This window comes from Daktulosphaira vitifoliae, unplaced genomic scaffold (genome assembly GCF_025091365.1).
Source record: "Daktulosphaira vitifoliae isolate Bord-2020 unplaced genomic scaffold, ASM2509136v1 Scaffold_3, whole genome shotgun sequence".
Taxonomy (NCBI): domain Eukaryota; kingdom Metazoa; phylum Arthropoda; class Insecta; order Hemiptera; family Phylloxeridae; genus Daktulosphaira; species Daktulosphaira vitifoliae.
The window spans coordinates 38,322,019-38,329,075 of record NW_026099574.1 but is presented as its reverse complement, the minus strand read 5'-3'; positions in this window follow the sequence as shown (position 1 = coordinate 38,329,075).

Below are 7,057 nucleotides of genomic sequence, written 5' to 3'. Positions count from 1 at the left end.
CCGTCGTGCATTTATAATGCCAGTTTTTTTTTTTTTTTTTTTTATATACATATAATGCAATAAAAGAGTTCATAGTAGGTGATTAGTAAGTTGAAAACAATAAAGTTTAGCTAGTAAAGACAACATAATAACTGTATAAAGACTTCATAACTAGGTAACATGACTAATTCAGAAGAATAATTTAATAATCGATACAGCCAGCCAATAATAGCTAAGAAAAAAAGGTTGCCGTTTTTGTAATGACTTGGGTTTAACCAAAACATTCCGTAAGTTTTATTGGCAAAGAGTTGTCTATTGATCGGTTGCGTCGTACGAAAAAAGTAATACCAGTCGCTTAAACAAAACAAAAAAGTAATTAACTTTTGCCGAAAAAAAAAAAATTAAATAAGAGCGCGATCTGAATAGTCACGCTAAAAAAATTAAAACTATAAATTTCACATTAGTTTGTCTAATAAATTACAAGTGGTAGGCGAACGCGGACGGGTGTTGGTTATAATAATAATAATAATAATAACAATATTAAAGGGGAATCTTCGATAGGAGTCACTATATTATTTTCTATATAAAAAAGACTAGTAATTATCTTTTGATTATGTATTTATATATTATTATTATTGTTATAAGGCGCGTCAGGTCGTATTGTGCGACCCGTAGGAACATTATTGTATGGACAAGTCGTACGGGCGTGCGAAACAATCGCATGTGGAAAAATTGGGGGAGAGAGAAAAAAAGGACGAGTTACATACTCTGTGCAGCAGGTAGTTGTTTTGTGTTGGCTACACAAACACAAGACTCGTCGACGGTCATGGTGGTGATGGCAGCGAGATAGATAAAGATAAAAACGAGTACCTCGAACCAAGAGAACTCGTTTTTCCCTTTGATGCGTTTCATCAGCGGCAAGTGTAAGGGATTTTGTACACTACGGCCCCGTCGGTGGTTAAATGCTTGTACGTTTTGTATTATGTACATACGAGTGTTTTATTTTTAATAACATAATATGAGCCCCCAAACACTCTCAGTATGTAAAAAAAATAACAGTAAACCAGTCGGTCATATTTACACATACCCTCGACAAAACGATTTAGTGGCGTTTAAACGTGTACTAAAAGGATAATGGTTTTTAGAAACCAAAATCGTCTTATTATTATACAGGCATTTGGGGGGTGTACGGCTATTTAAAAATAAAAGTCAATTATGGCAGCTTAATTTTTTGAATGGGTTACAACAATTGATTCGGAAATCAAGGTTTCGCATACAACACAAGAGAGTGTTATATTTTCTCCTGCCTCAAAATTTACCTACCTTTCCCCTTTACACAGAATGTTCAAAAAGTCAGAAAACAAGTCATTTGTTACGAACAACAGACATATTTTTCTTTACTTTACTAAAACATCAATTATATTTTTATTTTGATACAATTTACGAATATTTAAATAACGGGGTAATCCCAAGGCGTTTCCCAATTGACAAAAAATAGAAATCCATTTTTAATAGAGATAGTTAACGGTATCGATAAAATAATAGCGAGTAAAAATCGTAAGTTTCATTTTTACTCATAGAAAACTCTTTACATTAACACATTGATTTTGTAATACTCCTGAAACCTGAAATAATTTCAATTTTTCCATTAGTTACCAACCCCACAGATACAATAAAATAGACTTTTAAATAAATAATTTTTTTTACTATAAAAACAGCAAAATTTCGTCGACAAGATAAATCACTATTTTGTCTATTATTATGTTTTTTTGTAGGAAAAATCGACGCAACACATTGTTGCCTTGTTAAATTCAGGAGCGGGACAAATCCGCACGTTTGGGGTATAACTCAGATAAATCAGAATGTCTTAAAAAAAAAAAAAAACCCACTGCCCACGACCACCTAGGCTGTGATCATAGTTATTCGTGTCCTAGACGACGGCTCTTTATTAAAACATTAAGTGTAAACAACCACAATAGAGAAATCGTTGAATACCGAGAAGAGTTTCCGCTAACGGAACGCGCGGCGATATTTGTGTTGTTTGTCGTACCAGAAGTTATTTATTATACCATAGAGTTTTGGGATAGTCGAGTGGAAATTTTTTTTTTCCTACTTGGGTTTTACATCGAAAAGAAAAAAACCTGTCACGGTTTTTGTCGTGCGATACGTGTCCGAAACCATAAATACGATTCCACAAAGGTCTGCTACACGGTCTCGTAGATCTGACCTGAAGGGACAGACAATGGGCGCGGGCCTATGCACGACATGGCCAGTCGACTAGGCATCCTACGCGTACAAGGTCGAACAGCATTGAAGACTTGTCATGAGAGAGCGGCAAACACGGCGGCGGCGGTGGTGGTGGTGGTGGTGGTGGTGGTGATGGGTAGAAACGAACCGTTATCCGCGCTACCACCACAGCGACAGCTACAACCCCGAAAACTACCCCCGGAGAGACCATTAGAACACAAACCGGTTTCTCTCTGAATTTTTTCTCTGCTTCTATCCTGTTATTTATTTATTATTTCAACCGCGTTGCAAAGTGTTTTCGTGTAGAGAATCCTGCAACGAGAAGAAAAAACACTCATAGTTATAAAAATATGTGTCCCGCTGACAGTCTACTCTTAGCCTTATATGATTTGTTGTGGTCGCCAACGAGAGGTCCGGTCAACCGATTGATTTTTCAAACATTTTTTAAATTCACAAAAAAGTAGTGATGAAATACGAAACCTGAGAATTTCTTGAAAACACGACAATTATTTTTAAATAGTTGTATTTGCATCATAGAAATTGCGAGCCTGCACATTAGACATAATGAATTTTCCTTGAATAAAATAACATTGAGACAATTACTATTTGTTGGAATGTTTGTAGTCAAAAAGGTAGAGAACAAAAGGTCGTACACCCTTTCAAATAAAATCAGAGTCTATATACAATAGTCATGATATATTTGCCAACAACAATAGCGGTTATTTACCTAGAATTTATTAAATAGAACGAATTTTATCGTTTATTTATAATAATAATTGGTGGATTAATATTACAATAACAAACCGCCCGACAGCTTTTTAATAAATGATATAATATGACAACCCGATTTCAAGTAGTATAGACTAAATTTTCAGATTTATAAACAGTTTATTGTTATATTTTTCTCGAGAACATTTTTCATTCATCTTTCTAAAAAACATTTAATATTTGAAATAAAAATATGTGATTATTAATATTGAATTTTAAGCTAAAATAATCTTATTATTGGTATTTCTTTTATAGCAATATTTGGCATAGTAAACAATTTATCAATAAGAATAAATAATGAACAGAGCAATTATTTAATCGATCTGTAAGTGGCATACTTATATAATAATAAATCTTATTTTTCTGATTTTTATTTATTCATCATAATTAATACATACATGACAAACTAATTATACACTAAACATCGAATTGCTTTACACGACAGTCGCCCATTATTTACAGTGAATATAACATGAAAAACGACTATGACGTGTTATTTACTACAATTCAAAGACATATCGTTTGAAATAGAAATATTATTAGAAGCCTATGTCTACCAAATATGGGGCTCTAAAGACCTTTTTTTGGAAATCTTTTTGTTTTTTAGCAAACAATTTTTTTCTATCATGCACACCATATTAAACAAATTCAAGTCCAACATGAGTTGTAAATACGTGTATGAATAAAATACTTCATTTATGTATTTATAAATTAATTAACTATGGTAAGTAATTCAACAAGTAAATGATTTGACAGATTCTCAATAAATTATTAGCAAATGAAACGTATAATCATTAATTATTTCGTTGAGATACATTTTTTTCTAATACAGAATATAGCAAATCTATTTTTTTAATAATCTAAATGCTATTACAATCACATAGGAAATAATATCCACTCTATTTTCCATACGGAAACCTTTAATTAGTATTCCACCGAATAGCCAAGTGACCGGTCTGTTGTAAGCCGCGCAGACTTTGTTAAAACTTAACATTGTGCCGCTGTAATTAGTTTGGAACGTTTTAAATTTTACTGAAAACCGCTAGCGCATCACAACAGACTGTGTACAACAAGGAAGTTATATGGTCAAACTATAACAACAGTAGTTTGCGTACATTACAAAAGACGGCGGCAATTTGTCGGTTAAGTTGGCCGGCGGTTTGCACGAGAATCAAGACAAGGCCGTTGCTCGTGCTTTTGATAGGTGTGGTACAATTCAATTATTCATATTGAATGTGTCGGTCAACCGGTAAAGATTTTTTTGTCGTCTCGTGGCTTGCGCCGAAAAAACCATTCGTTTTCCCCACAGAACCGGGTCATTGTCGGACATTAGCACCTCTATAGGTTTTGCGAGCATCGCCGTCAATTTGTACCCGATGACAAGGAGCAGCAACATAATAATAAACTATTCAACGGCTATTGCGGCCCCTAAGTGTAGCAACTGACCGCGGGGCTTCTCACCCGCATCACGACCGGACATCGCGCGGGGAAAACCTCCTTAGCCTATCGGCGGACACCTCCGTCGTTGCCGATACACACGTAAATGTGTACAACGCACGCGGTGAAATTAGCATGGCGAACAGGTACAAACGCAGGGCGGCACGAGCCCCGGACACTGACAACACACACACACACACACACACAATAGTACACCCCTGTAAATAATAATTGTATAATAATAACTGTGTGGCAGTGTATACTTGCGTGTACAATAACAACACAACAAAACGTATCTGACCGTGTCGCGGTCGTTGCATCACATGGATTCTTTTTTTTTTTTTTTCGCTTCACCTAGGGTCATTTACATGACCCGAAAGAGGACCTTTTTCTTTCTCCAACCGACCAGACGTAGGCCCATTCATGAACTCGGCGCGTCGTTGCAGTCACAACGCAAGTCGTCATAATATTGTTATGGTATTGTAATTGCGTTATCCGAGGTGCCAACAGGTAACATATTTTGTGAACGCGCACCGGGTCTCTTATGCGCCGCGCGTAGGATCGGACGCGAATAAAAACGGGTACGCGAGTAAATTGCGGTCAAGCATTTCCGGGGACGTACGCAAAGCCACCTCGAGCGATTGCTAGGAAACCTATTGTGCAATTTGCACAATAATGGGCAGTCGGAGGGGGGGGGAGGGGCGAAATAACGATGAAAGAGTAGGTACTCCTTTTTTCGCGTCATTAGTAATTTTGTTAATTTGATCTCGTCTCGAACGCGCTGCGGAGAAGCCCGTAAAGACCGACAGTCTGCGTCCTTGAACCGATCGGGCTCACTGACACTAATACATAATAATGTATACGTATAATATTTTATTACACTGGCGTTCGTAGTAGTAAAATCAAGGCAGCTAATATGTGTTGGCGATTTTACCGCGTTTGTTGCCGATAAGCCTCTTTCGTTCATTGTGTACACCGCCGCCTGTCGCCGGCCAACGCACACACACACGTGGAGTGCGGTCGCATTCACGCGTGTGTGCACTGGTCCATTATGTACTGCGTGAGGTCTGGGGCGCCGCCGAGTCCGTTTTTTGGACACCACTGCGCGATTTTATGTGTGTACAGAGTCGAGTTTCTCGGAAACAATCGCTATTTTTTCCTTCCGTCCACTTTTTCGAGGTTCTGTTGAAAGGAAATTACAATGTGTTAGTACCGAACTTGTGTGCCACAAATATGATGTTATTTTTTTCCAAAAACAGAGTCTTAAATGACTTTTAAACTTCATTTTACATCACTTTTCGTGATGGTTATCCGATGCTAGAACTCAACGTCTAAAATGGTCGTTCTGCTAGGATTTTATATTGGGGTATTTTAGACTCGTTGCATGTAAAAAACGTTGCGAGTTTTGTTTATTTGTGTAAGAGTTATAAAATAAACACGCGATGCATTATTAATCAGTAGATGTTTTTATAGTAGATGTATATTATATTTTTCGTGTTCTTCCAAGTTTTATCGAAATTCTTGGTAGTTAATTTTGTTCGAGACAAATCAATAGGAGTTACCGCGATGCTGTCGAAAAAACAAATTTACAACNGATCTCGTCTCGAACGCGCTGCGGAGAAGCCCGTAAAGACCGACAGTCTGCGTCCTTGAACCGATCGGGCTCACTGACACTAATACATAATAATGTATACGTATAATATTTTATTACACTGGCGTTCGTAGTAGTAAAATCAAGGCAGCTAATATGTGTTGGCGATTTTACCGCGTTTGTTGCCGATAAGCCTCTTTCGTTCATTGTGTACACCGCCGCCTGTCGCCGGCCAACGCACACACACACGTGGAGTGCGGTCGCATTCACGCGTGTGTGCACTGGTCCATTATGTACTGCGTGAGGTCTGGGGCGCCGCCGAGTCCGTTTTTTGGACACCACTGCGCGATTTTATGTGTGTACAGAGTCGAGTTTCTCGGAAACAATCGCTATTTTTTCCTTCCGTCCACTTTTTCGAGGTTCTGTTGAAAGGAAATTACAATGTTTAGTACCGAACTTGTGTGCAACAAATATGATGTTATTTTTTCCAAAAACAGAGTCTTAAATGACTTTTAAACTTCATTTTACATCACTTTTCGTGATGGTTATCCGATGTTAGAACTCAACGTCTAAAATGGTCGTTCTGCTAGGATTTTATATTGGGGTATTTTAGACTCGTTGCATATAAAAAACGTTGCGAGTTTTGTTTATTTGTGTAAGAGTCATAAAATAAACACGCGATGCATTATTAATCAGTAGATGTTAATATTATATTTTTCGTGTTCTTCTAAGTTTTATCGAAATTCTTGGTAGTTATTCTGTTCGAGACAAATCAATAGGAGTTACCGCGATGCTGTCGAAAAAACAAATTTACAATACAGAGAATTAATATTTTGTTGTTGAAACGCCGTTTTTACAAAACTATTGAAATAATATTATCAAACACTCGTCTGTCCGTTTATTAGAGAAAAGTTCAAGGAATCGGATTATATAAATAATGTAGAGAATACTTGTACGTCGAGTAACAACTCGATGATAATAGGTTGGAGAAAAAACAATAAAGAATCCATTAATTGGCCATTCAATTCTTTAGGG